The 12,908-nt window shown below is 46.2% G+C and overlaps 1 protein-coding gene across 2 annotated transcripts in view; it reads left to right on the forward strand.

The window, feature by feature from the left end:
* The first annotated feature begins 812 nt into the window (after positions 1–812).
* Positions 813–12,908, forward strand: part of LOC146177076 (uncharacterized) — a 28,485-nt gene continuing 16,389 nt past the window's right edge. The window contains exon 1 of one of the 2 annotated variants that reach the window (XM_084583094.1): positions 813–964. The gene's annotated coding sequence lies outside the window, so the exon portion shown is untranslated. The remainder of the gene's footprint in view (positions 965–12,908) is intronic. The other variant, XM_084583093.1, reaches the window with a different exon arrangement.

Below are 12,908 nucleotides of genomic sequence, written 5' to 3' on the forward strand. Positions count from 1 at the left end.
AAATTATTTAAAATCAAATTCGTTAGTTTTTAATTGCTTTTGGTTTCGGTTTCGGTTTCGAAAGCATAATGTCGGTTCCGCTGTGTCCATATTGTGATGTCGTTTTTTTTTTTTTTTTTTTGCCAGTTTCGGAATTAAGTCCAGTTGCCTCGTGGACAGCAATCCCACTCAATATAAAAGCAGCGATTCTATTGCAGGTTTTTGCTCCCCGACGTGTCCAAAACTTCACATTAGTACAAACGGAGCGACGCTTCTAGGACGCGGACAAAGGAAAGACAAAGCACCACAGGACTCCTCCGCGCTGTGATGTCCTGTCTTTTCTTCGTCCGTGTCCTAAAGCTGCGCTGTTCTTACCAGTCATGATTTAACAATTAGCACGTTCAACCTCGCTCCCTTTTCACTTCATGGCCACGTCTCAGCTGCGCACAAACCGAAACTGGTACTATCAATAAAATAAAATTCAATTATAAATTATTTAGAGCACGTAGGTGGAAACCATATCATCCCTTAATACTATAAGGTGAAAAATGCAACCGAAATTTGTTGTCTATGCTCTTTGCCTATCAGAATTCTCCACAATCAGGCAGGGTTGTTCGTTTCGTTTTTTTTTTTCTGCATTTTCTCTTCTAATGTTACATAACTACCCTCTATATTCGCCTATCTTAAGCGAAACATATTACATAAGACAAATGCAAAAAATAAACAAATATAAACCAAAGTGATGTTTCCAATTGCTGCGATTGTTTTTACACGCGTATACGTTCAAGCAAAATAACCAACATTTAAACAAAAAATATAGAGGTTTCGGAGAGTGCGCTGCATTCATGGGCCCCGCCCACCCGTACCAATCCCGGCATTGATGCCTGCGCCAGTGCAGTTCTAACAACAAGGCGCCGATTTCAAGCGGGCCGGAGGGTGCGGTGCACGGGATTGAACCATCCGAGGAAACGGAAAAGAGAAAAAGGTTAGTACTCACCTTTTATTGCTTTTTTAATTTATTTATCGAGTTGCCTGTGTGTGCTTACAGGAATGTAAGACATCTGTGAAGGCTAAGTAAGAAGGGGCAATGGGTATCTAGCCTGCTCGTTCTTGACACAGAGATGTTCCTAGAGAAGGCTGATTCTATGTAAAGGTAATTTAAAGCTAACCTCTAAAGGCCGTCGTTTAGTAAGACCTCAATGACAGCTAGTATACCAGGGCGTGAGGAATAAAGCCAAAGCACCTTTCACGGTCGTACAACTTAGATATATAAACGACTCGTTGTTGAACTCCTGACGCAACTTCGGCTGCCCAGAAGTCATGTCAGTAAAAAAAAAATCTGCCCTCACCTAGTTAAAATAAGTGCTGGTGGCGGTATTTCGGTTCGCATGCCAGACTAAATATATAGGGGCTTATTGATAATCGCGTCACATGACAACTATAACAATTTATCAAGTTACATGGAATAGAATATCTTGTACAGCTGCCGCTTTTTTTATACTACTCCCCCATGCTGTGCGGTCTGCTGCGATAAACTATGCAGGCGCCAGACATTCAAGCTTTGTAACAAATCAGAAACTCGGATTTATTGTGCACCAGTCTGTTCCTTTGGAAGACCGGAAGTTGCAGCACAGCTTCTGGAAGGTGAAATTCCAACTTTATGTGGAGTCATGTTTTACACGCCACACTCCTCCAGGCGGGATCCGCCATTAAGCTTTTGTTATCATCTCGATCAGTATGACGCTTGGAATGAACAATTTAGCACATAGTTTCTGTTAATTTGCTGGAAACTAGGCTAATTCTGCAAGAGCAGCAAAGAGCTGGCATTGCCAAAGCTACGGCTGCATTCTGCGCATGTTAGCGCTACTATACGATTGCTACACTTTTGCCACACTTGACACGGCGATGCGCGGGATAAAAGGTATTGTGCACCAGTGGCACAGCCAGAAATATGAATCAGGGGGTGTTTTACGCCGCCGGTAGAAAACAAAAAGCGGACAAAAAGATAAAAGGCTAGAAAGAGAGAAGGGGGGTGGCGTTTCTGACACCGAAACTGCCCTCCCTGGCTACACCCCTGTTGTGCATTTCATGGAGGAAGAAAGAATTATGAACTAATATAGGTTTAGCTGATAGTGCAAAACTGACGCGGAACAGAGTTAATGCTGGTTAGTATTTGCAAACAAACTATTCGAGCTACAGGGCGGAACATTAGCCATAGGCAAGACGAAAGCACCTTTTTTTTTTTTTGCCCCAGATGACACTTTATTGGTAACCATCCAGGTCCGAACGCACGTGTTCATAGCTGACAGTTTTCAGTTTTGCTTCCACAAATTAAAGCAGGCGCAGGGCATATCTATCGATCTCGCCGCTTTTGGACGATTAGATAACTGCCTGTGGGGCCGTCGATAAGTGGGGATCGACGCATCGACGGCCCCACGTGGAAGATGATGCAGATAACAAAAGCAGGCGTAGCGTTTATTTCTACAGCGCGTTTATAGCACGTAGCAAATTTCAGAGGTCTGGCTAGGGCCATAATATTTTTCTTCCCTCACAATGATTGAAGCGAAACGGACTCAATAAGTGTTCTTTTTTATTTTATTCATATTTGAAACACTATGACCAACCATGGCACGTACAGCTTACAACAGTGACGAAGCATTTTTTTAGTTTTTTGCTTATTGAGCCGGTGCTTGGCTGATTCGTTCAACGGTACTGCTTGTATCTGAGCTAGAGGGGCGTCATCCCAAGAATAGACACTGTTACGACCGTGCATTATCCGCACTTGCGCTCTCTATTGTTCGCCTGTGGGCATGGATAAGTGTTGTGGATATGCGGTGATGGTCCTATGGCTCTAAGTGAGCCTGTTTCCAGGAATCCTGTTTTGTAAGCCTGTTTTGCTTTGTGGACACCCTGCAAATGCCAAATTGACCCTGTCAAGAGAACGTCTGGAAAAACACAAAGAAACGTCCCCCTGCGGGAAATGCAGGAAGTGCTTTCTTTATTTTGTTCACCCTTCCAGTCGAGAAGCCCTATCGTCCAGTGAGGAATGCCTCCTATCCAAAGGAGACCACAGAGTGACATGTCCGCTGACGTGCAGGACAAGAAAGGAGCATGACGCATACAGCCATTAAGTGATTTCCCAATAATGCAGGAAAGATTTGCAATTGTCGAAAACGGACAATGCTGGGAGCGTATGCGGCGCCCACGTGCACTTGGGTTTCTGAGAAGTAAATCCACTTGCCGGAACCAGCTGCCTATCGATTCTTGGCTGAAGAATAGAAATGTACCTCCTCGCCGTTCCCAATCTTTTCCCGCCAACAAGTGACCAGGCTCAACGAAACAATGCCGGGCCAGTCAGTGCTTCAGACCATCAGTGCAGTGATGTGTTCGATTGGATGCCGATATCTGAGGGGCGTGCCCTGGATTTGGTTGGTCAGCATCTTCAGAGAGGGGCTGGACATAGGGGGTTTTAAGGACAGTGCAGAGCCCGAAAAAAGCGCTCTGAGCCCTGGGTAAACGGCTCATCCAGTCGCTTCTCGCTATGAACTCTTAACGCTTGCCATTTTGCTGATGTACCTTGTAAATAATCTTGTAAATAAGTTTTCTCAAAGTGCCATTAAACCTACTTGTATATATTTTACCAACTTCGAAGATTCAGTCCTTCTTCAACCCCGAGTCTCTGCACGCTACCAAGTGAAGGCCGGGTCGACTTAGTCCCAGCGTCACGACAACTGGTGACCAGCGGTGGGATCTGAATCTACAAGACACAACATCTGATGACTGGAGGTGGGATCTGGATCTACAAGCTACAACAGCTGGTGATTCGAGGTGGATCAGAATCTACAAGCCACAACATCTGGTGATCGGAGGTGGCATCTCAAGCAACAAGCAGGAGCAACAATCGGCCAACAAGAGAGCAGCTCGGAACATCGATCGCATGTGTGGGTGAGTGCTTGGCTTTTCTTCTGATGTGGACCAGGTTCTAGAACAGGGTTAGATTTTAGAACTGGTAAAAAGTGTTGAAACGCCTTTAGGTTTGGTAGTTTGCACTGTTGTTTTGGAAGTAGCCGACACTCGGAGCGATCATGGACCTACAAAAGCTGCAGAAACCGGAACTGTTGCAATTGTGTGAGGAATTGGGAATTGATACAAGTGGTTTGGCACGAAAACCTTTGATTATAAAGGCAATCACAGATTTGGGAGCCGATGATGAGGAGCTCAGTGAAGCATGGAACCTCATCGCCCAAAAAAAGGAGGAGCAGCTCAGACAGCAGAAAGAGCGGGAAAAAGAGGAAAAGAGGCGTGAGCGTGAACTTGAGAGGGAAAAAGAGGAAAGGGAGCGCGAACGTCAGAGGGAAAAAGAGGAAAGGGAGCGTGAACTTGAGAGGGAAAAAGAGGAAAGGGAGCACGAACGTGAGAAGCTTGAAAGAGAAGCAAAAAAGCTGGACCAAGAAATTGAGCTCCGGAAATTAGAACTAGAGTTGAGCAAGAGGTCGGGCGATTGTCCCCAGCTAGCGGTACCTCGTCTCAACAAGGAGGCAGATTTCAAGATGTCAAAGTACATGCAGCCATATGTGATATCAGGGGATATCGGTCTGTATCTGGCTAACTTTGAGCGAACCTGCGAAAAACTGTCCTTCCAGCGAGACACTTGGTCTCAGAGATTATTGACGGTTCTGCCCTGCGAGGCAGCGGAGGTTGTCGCGCGGCTAAGCAAGGAGGACGCGGACAACTACGAGAAGGTCAAAGCTTGCCTTCTGAGAAAGTATAGGCTTAGCGCCGAGGCGTTCAGACAACGTTTTCGGAACGCTACTAAGTCCAGGGACGAGAGTTACCCTGAATTCCTATACAATTTAAGAGTTAATTTGGGCGAGTGGCTAAAGAGCACTGATTCCTACAGTGATAGGGACGCTGTAGTCGAGCGAATTCTTTTGGAACAGTTTTATAACTGCCTCCCAGAAAAAGAAAGAAATTGGTTACAGGACCGAGGCGCCATTAAGTCGGCAACTGAAGCTGCCGAACTCATTGAGGAGTATGCTTCGCGCCGACAATTCAGCAACCCAGCAGTGGATAGGCCCCGCAATCCCAAGTTGAGGGTGAATAACCGTCAGAAAAGGCACTTTGCTAGATTTGCAAACGAAGAAAGGAAGGCTTCTTCAGGCAAACGCCCTAGAAAGGACGGCAGTGAGAAAAGTGGGGAAGTGACAAATGCGCAGAACACAAAGAACAAGCTTGGGGCTAGGAAGCCGCTCACATGCTTTAGGTGTAATGAGCAGGGTCACATTGCCGTCAACTGCCGGAAAGAAAAGATTGCTTTCTCGTATGTCAGTGACTGCGAGGAAAATATGCAGCTTTTGGAACCTTACATGCATGACCTAGTAGTCAACGGGAAGCCTTGCAAGGTACTGCGCGATTCGGCCGCAACGATGGATGTTGTCCATCCGGCGTATGTGTCGCCTTCCGACTATACAGGACAGTGTGCGTGGATCCGCCAGGTAGTGGAGGAACAGAGTGTGTGCTTGCCAATCGCGAACGTGGTCATCGAGGGCCCTTTCGGCAAGTTGACAACCGAGGCTGCCGTTTCAGGAAAGCTTCCTAAGTGCTATCCGTATTTGTTCTCCAACAAATCGGACATGCTACTGCGAAAGAGGGGCATCCTTTTCGGAGACAGAGTTGTGCAAGCCTTAACACGTTCAAAGGCGCGAGAACTAGCTACACTGCTCATTCCAGAAGAATCCACAGCGGAGGAAACGGCAGTTAAAACAGTGGTAGATGCGGAAGATAGCAGGTCAGAAAACTTTGAGAGCGAGGCATCTCAGATAAGTCAACTTGAAAGTGAGCTTGATAAGACACGGAATGAGGACGTTCTTGAGAGTAACCTCTTGCCGCCAGTGTCTAGTAATCTCACGAGACTTCTAAGTGGAACCCGAGAGGACTTAGCTATGGAGCAAGTAAATTATCCTAAGATACAGGAGCTTCTCAAAAGGACGGAGCAGATAGGAGAACTAAAGAAATCTCAGCTGTCCGATCTGGGGGAGCTAATAACAGAGTTTGAGGCCTGCTTCGTGGACAGGCCAGGCAGGACTGATTTGACTGAGCACGATATTGAGCTGACTTCAGACGTGCCAGTGCGATCAAGGTGCTACCGATTTTCTCCAAGGCAAAGAGAAATTCTGGATAGGGAAGTAACTCGCATGCTGGAATTAGGAGTAATAAAACCCTCGGAAAGCGATTATGCTTCGCCTATGATCTTAGTAGAAGCTCCAGGTAAAGACCCTAGGCCTGTGGTAGACTACCGAAAGCTAAATTCTCTCACCAGGGATCAAGTGTATCCTATTCCGAATATTGAGGAGAGAGTAGAACAGGTCAGTAGAGCGGCATATGTGACTACGCTGGACCTTACTCGAGGATACTGGCAAGTACCGCTCACTGAACGCGCCAGCAGATACGCGGCTTTCGTCACTCCGACGGGCAGCTACCAGCCAACAATGATGAGTTTCGGGCTCAAAAATGCTCCATTTTGTTTTTCCCGACTCATGGATAGGGTTTTAAAGGGGTGTGAAACATTCGCGGTGCCTTATTTAGATGACATTGCGGTTTTTTCCGACTCATGGGCGGACCATATGGTACATCTAAGAGCTGTACTGAGCCTTTTGCGTCAAGCTGGACTAACCGTAAAGGCAGAGAAATGTTGCCTGGCAAGGGCGACCGTGGACTACTTGGGTCACAATGTAGGTCAAGGTTTCAGGAAACCCAGCGAGATTAAGATTTCTGCGGTAGCAGACTACCCGCGGCCGAGCACGAAGATGGAAATTCGAGCATTCCTAGGTCTGACTGGATACTACAATCACTACATCCCTAACTATTCAGCTTTGGCCAGCCCTCTGACCGACGCTCTCCGCAGGACAGAACCGACAAATGTAGTCTGGGACGAACAAAAGGAAGCCTCCTTCGTAAACCTGAAGGCTGTGCTGATTAGCCGTCCGGTATTGCGAGCTCCAGACTATGACCGAGAATTCACGGTCCAGTGTGATGCCAGTGATCGAGGGCTAGGTGCTGTTCTCTGCCAGAGAGATGACGACGGTAATGAGCACCCCGTGCTCTACTTGAGCAGAAAACTGAGTTCTAGAGAGAGGGCTTATTGCGCGTCAGAGAAAGAGTGCGCTTGCATTGTATGGGCCATTCAAAAATTGAAGTGCTATCTTGGAGGGGCCAAATTCACCGTAGAGACGGACCATTGTCCCCTGGCTTGGCTGCAAACTGCGACATCGAAGAACAGTCGCCTTCTTAGGTGGAGCTTGATTTTACAGCAGTACAATTTTGAAATAAGATACAAAAATGGGAAGTTAAATGGGAATGCGGACGCGCTTAGCCGCTGTTTCTAAGCAGTCCGAGATGTTCCTCACCATGTATCCAAATTGATAATCAGGTTTTATTTTTTTTTTCTCGTGCGCTTGTATATGTGTGACTATGTAAAGCAGCACGTTTGGTTTTCTAGGAATACGTGGGTCCTGAACGTCTTGAGAGTGGGCTTTTCTCGAACAACAATGGCAGTTTTCTTTTAACCTGGTCTCTTCAGACGGGGGCCGAGTGCTTGTTTAGACATGTGGTTGAGTTTCAGAGACAGCTCAAGCAATTTGGCCTACAACAATCAAGACAACGCGACAAGCAACAGCGAGCTTCAAGCGTTCACGTGCAGGCCATTAAGTCGTCTCTTCATGCAGCAGCTGCGACTGCTGCCCTCCGAGACTCTTCTGGCGGGGGAGGAGGCTGTTACGACCGTGCATTATCCGCACTTGCGCGCTCTATTGTTCGCCTGTGGGCATGGATAAGTGTTGTGGATATGCGGTGATGGTCCTATGGCTCTAAGTGAGCCTGTTTCCAGGAATCCTGTTTTGTAAGCCTGTTTTGCTTTGTGGACACCCTGCAAATGCCAAATTGACCCTGTCAAGAGAACGTCTGGAAAAACACAAAGAAACGTCCCCCTGCGGGAAATGCAGGAAGTGCTTTCTTTCTTTTGTTCACCCTTCCAGTCGAGAAGCCCTATCGTCCAGTGAGGAATGCCTCCTATCCAAAGGAGACGACAGAGTGACATGTTCGCTGACGTGCAGGACAAGAAAGGAGCATGACGCATACAGCCATTAAGTGATTTCCCAGGAATGCAGGAAAGATTTGCAATTGTCGAAAACGGACAATGCTGGGAGCGTGTGCGGCGCCCACGTGCACTTGGGTTTCTGAGAAGTAAATCCACTTGCCGGAACCAGCTGCCTATCGATTCTTGGCTGAAGAATAGAAATGTACCTCCTCGCCGTTCCCAATCTTTTCCCGCCAAGTGACCAGGCTCAACGAAACAATGCCGGGCCAGTCAGTGCTTCAGACCATCAGTGCAGTGATGTGTTCGATTGGATGCCGATATCTGAGGGGCGTGCCCTGGATTTGGTTGGTCAGCATCTTCAGAGAGGGGCTGGACATAGGGGGTTTTAAGGACAGTGCAGAGCCCGAAAAAAGCGCTCTGAGCCCTGGGTAAACGGCTCATCCAGTCGCTTCTCGCTATGAACTCTTAACGCTTGCCATTTTGCTGATGTACCCTGTAAATAATCTTGTAAATAAGTTTTCTCAAAGTGCCATTAAACCTACTTGTATATATTTTACCAACTTCGAAGATTCAGTCCTTCTTCAACCCCGAGTCTCTGCACGCTACCAAGTGAAGGCCGGGTCGACTTAGTCCCAGCGTCACGACAACACCCAACGTCTCTTATCTAAACTTGATACACCATCAAATGAAAGAGGAAGCAATGCAGTGAAGTTATCAACACTTATAAGAGAAGTCATGTCTGTGCATGTCCCTCTTCCGTCAATGCAGGTGTTGATAATGTACAGCTTAGTGCTTCATTTCTTTCATTTTTATTTTGCCCCGCCGCGGTGGTGCAGTGGTCAGGGCCTCGACTGTTGGACCCAAAGATGCGGGCTCAAATCTTGGCCGTGACAGCCGCGTTTCCATGGAGGCAAAAAACAACGCGCCCGTGTATTGTTCGATGTCAGTGCATGTTAAAGAACCCCTGGTGGTAGAAATTTCCGGAGTATTCCACTACGGCATCTCTCACAGCCTGAGTCGCTTTGGAAAGTTAAACCCCGCGAAGTTAAAAACAGGATTTCTTCATGTCGAAGCCCTAGGAAACTAATTTACTATAAAAACGCTTTCAATAAGCTAGCTCATTAAAAGAAATTCACTCCTTAACGCATTTTTGTGGTTAGTGCAAAAAAGGGGAGTTCGAAGTTCTGGATAATGACATGCCATACGAGCTTTAAGGCGAAAGCATTGATAGCTCCATAACACGAAAATCGGTCTGGCGTTGTTTTCAATACCATATGGCATCCATAAGGACGGCATCACAACTTTTGTCTAGCAACCGAAGGGTGAGCACAGGACAGCATGCACGACGCCCCTTGGCAATTTAGCGCCTCTGGCGCATCATTTGTTCCTACGGCGCATTACTAACGATCATCATTGTCCTGCCAGATTATCTCTCTTTTACATTTAAATTGTGTCGCAACCGCTCTTCGTGCCGCATTCCGTGTGGGGCCATACCATTTCGCATAATCTCTTTTAGCTTCCATCTGCTCCTCAAGCTAGAAGCTAGTTTAGATATGAATTCGAGCTCACTGGATATGTGCCTCCAGGATGAGTGGATAGGGCGAAGCACAAAGACTAGAGGGCATTGCGCTTGCGGTCACGTGGAGGCAAGCGCCACAGTGTAGGAAGCCTCATACGTATAGGCGGCCATAAGTGTGCTGAAGTTTTCTTACGAAGTAATCATTTTCTTAAGCTTTAAATGCGAGGTAAACCTGCGTAGGTTTCCCGCACAAAAATTGGCAATTACCGCATGCGAAAGCACGGGCGTTTTGACAATGGCACGGAACAAATTTCGGAAATAGCCATGGCCAAGTTTAGAGGTCGCCCTCGCGTCGGGCACAATGGCACGATGAATCATGGTTGGACATCAGTATTGTCCAAATTTACCAAAATAAAATTTCGGGGTGAATGTGCCAAATTTGAGGGTGGCCCGGGAGAAATTCAGAGGCCTCCGTTGTGTCCCGAGTAATTGAATTAAGGCCAAATTTAGTGATCACCTAGTCGCGAAGAGTTGCGCGTTGTAGCTTGTTGTAGCCGCTATACCGGACCAGGTTTGAATTACCCGCGCAAGCGTGCGGCCCCGGTATTGTGGTTTTACGAAACAGCTTAACCAGTCAAAACGACGGCACAAACAGGAAACGTCGGGCAAGCTTCGTGGTTTGTGGTTTCGAGCGTATGAGCGGTTTCACACTAGAAATGAAACTAACCACTGTAGAAGTTCTGAGTAAACGCGACGTCAGCGACGCCCGATGACTCGTTGCAGTGTCTACGGCGCTGAATTCAAACTGTATGCGATTTTGTGCCAAGTCATGCACATTATTTTAATTTGCAGTTTGGTTCAGAGGAAAGGACAGTCATTGCCCACTGTGTGGTCGTTATGTTTGACAAGAACGGAGCAAAAACCGTATGACATGCCATAGAAGAGCGGGAAGTTCGAATATGATGACAGTCCAATGCCGTCAGTTTCGATTTCGTGGAGAAAAAAAAATACACCGGATTTCAGCGCACTGGATTGCTTTGCGAAAAAAGAGTATCTTCAATTAAGAATTATATTGCATCGACTTGTCCGTGGTTTCGACCTGCCCCCCCTTGTGGGTCCTATTCACTCAGCTGTGTAAATAAAAAAGTAACTTAACGAGCATTGTTAATTAGCTGTGAGATTGAATGATTCTGCTATGAATTATCTCCCTCGCTGCTAAAAATTTTATCATGAAAATATATTCCTATTTCGCATACCTATACTTCTAGGAATGTTTTGGTTTGCTAGCTGAAACACTTAGTGTAAGTATACCCTTTTCAAGCGCGAGCAGCTGAAAAACAGGAGACGGTTGGCTTGGCCGAACAAATCCCAATTTTGCTCTTTCTGCACTTCTAAAGACCTCATTTCTCATGGCAGACCTATCTCAAATCGTCGGATGTGTACACAGCCAAGTAAGCCGAATGTGATTGATCTGTCAGGCCGAAAAATAGGCGCCAAAGGTGCTAAAGAGCGGCTCCTCAACTGGTAAGTATAGCATGCAGAGGAGGGGGGTGGAGGGGGAGAAGCGAGTCGATATAATTATTTTATCGTCTGAAAATTATATTACGTTGCACTAATATCCCTCCCTATATACATAGTCTAGTTCGCGCTCTGTCCCCGCCGCGCCAATAAACCAAAACCGGTGGTGCATAATAACTCTCGACGATTGCACTATGACGTGGTCCTGAAACCGACACACGTGCTTCTTTTAAAGATAAATTTTAGATCAATTATTCGCCTCAGCTTTGCTTTTTTCTTTTCGGTCGCATCTTCCTGTAGTAATGCAATGCCCAAAGTTATAAACCTAGCTACGAAGGCGAATTTCTCAGCGTCTATTGGTCGGTGATGGACATTGGCTTATGTTCCTAAACACGGGCTGATAACAGGGAAAAACACCTAAAAAACGTCAGCCTATCCTTTAACAACGATGCTCAGAAAAAGACAAGTTTACCGCTTCGAGAACTGTGAAAATGCACGTGCTACAAACGCTACAAGTAAGGGCAGTGTCGGCAATGCAAATCCAACAGATGAGCAAGACCAGGTATAACCGAGTAATTGCTCATTGAGATCCACCCAAGCGCAGCCATACGGCTACAGAGGAAAGCTGCATAGCTTTCTTTTGTAGACGTTTGGCTGCGCTTGGGTGGATGTCATCGAGTAATTTCTCCCTCATTACAAATCTACTCCACCTTGAGGGATTTCCCGAAATATTTGACCATTATCGTAGTATCCTGACTGGTGCACATGTGTATTTTTCTTTTTGCGTATACGTTCCCATACCTTTCACCTCTGAGAGCGCGTGCCGCTTGCGCAATAATGACGTCATAATTGCGTGGAGTGGGGCTGGTCACTCAGTTGCCCTCTGCCATGGCAGGGGAGATGGGCCGGCAGAGTAGGGAGAAGTGGTTAGAAGAGCGTCAGGAACGTGAGCGACTAAGCGAAGAGTTTCGGCTGCACATCGACGGTGACACATTGTCAACATGCGAGCCCATGACGCCGCAAGATGAGTAATTCAGGCATTTGAGTGTTACCGCAATCCCAGCCTGTAGCGGTGAATTCCCCTTGTTAGCAGTGCGCTTAATATCATATAGAGGTGATTTTAATCAATAAAGCCTGTTTTGCAATGTTTGGAATAACATTAATGCAATAAAGCAGAGTGAGCAGACACAATAATGAGAAATGCACCATAGTCGAACATAAGAACGCTACAATAAGAAAGCGTACAAGAGCATTGTATAACCAATATTTAAGGACTGAGATACATAAAAATAGGCTACTGCTGTATTTTGACAGACAGGAAGTGAAAAATGCGCCCGTGTATAATGCTATATTAGTGTACGTTAAACAACCACAGGTGGTTAAAATAAATTTGAAGCTTTTCATCCATGTTATTTCCAAATACTGCTGTCTCTCTTTTTAGAGACGTTAAACGCCATATGTACTGTATATCACATCATAAAAGCAGACAACGAAGTAAGGACGTAAGAATTAACTACTAGTAGAAGGAATGCGAAATCTCTGAAATTGTTTTCCGGAAACCATTGCAACCACTTTCGCCCCAGGAAAGTCAAACCCAAGGATATTGAAGACACTATACACGAATAACTAGATGGTTATAATTCCTTTTTCCAAAATTTCGAAGGATGCTGGTGTCGTTTAACAATTTCAACGCCATGTGTGCGTCTTTGAAGCGCGCACGTCGGCCTGTCAAAAGTTTTAATAATTACCTTTCTTTGATCAAGAAAGCTCAGGTTCCTCTTCAATTGTGTGCTGTAA

Source organism: Amblyomma maculatum, chromosome 10 (assembly GCF_055883805.1).
Source record: "Amblyomma maculatum isolate TAMU_Amacu chromosome 10, ASM5588380v1, whole genome shotgun sequence".
In the NCBI taxonomy this organism is placed as follows: Eukaryota; Metazoa; Arthropoda; class Arachnida; order Ixodida; family Ixodidae; genus Amblyomma; species Amblyomma maculatum.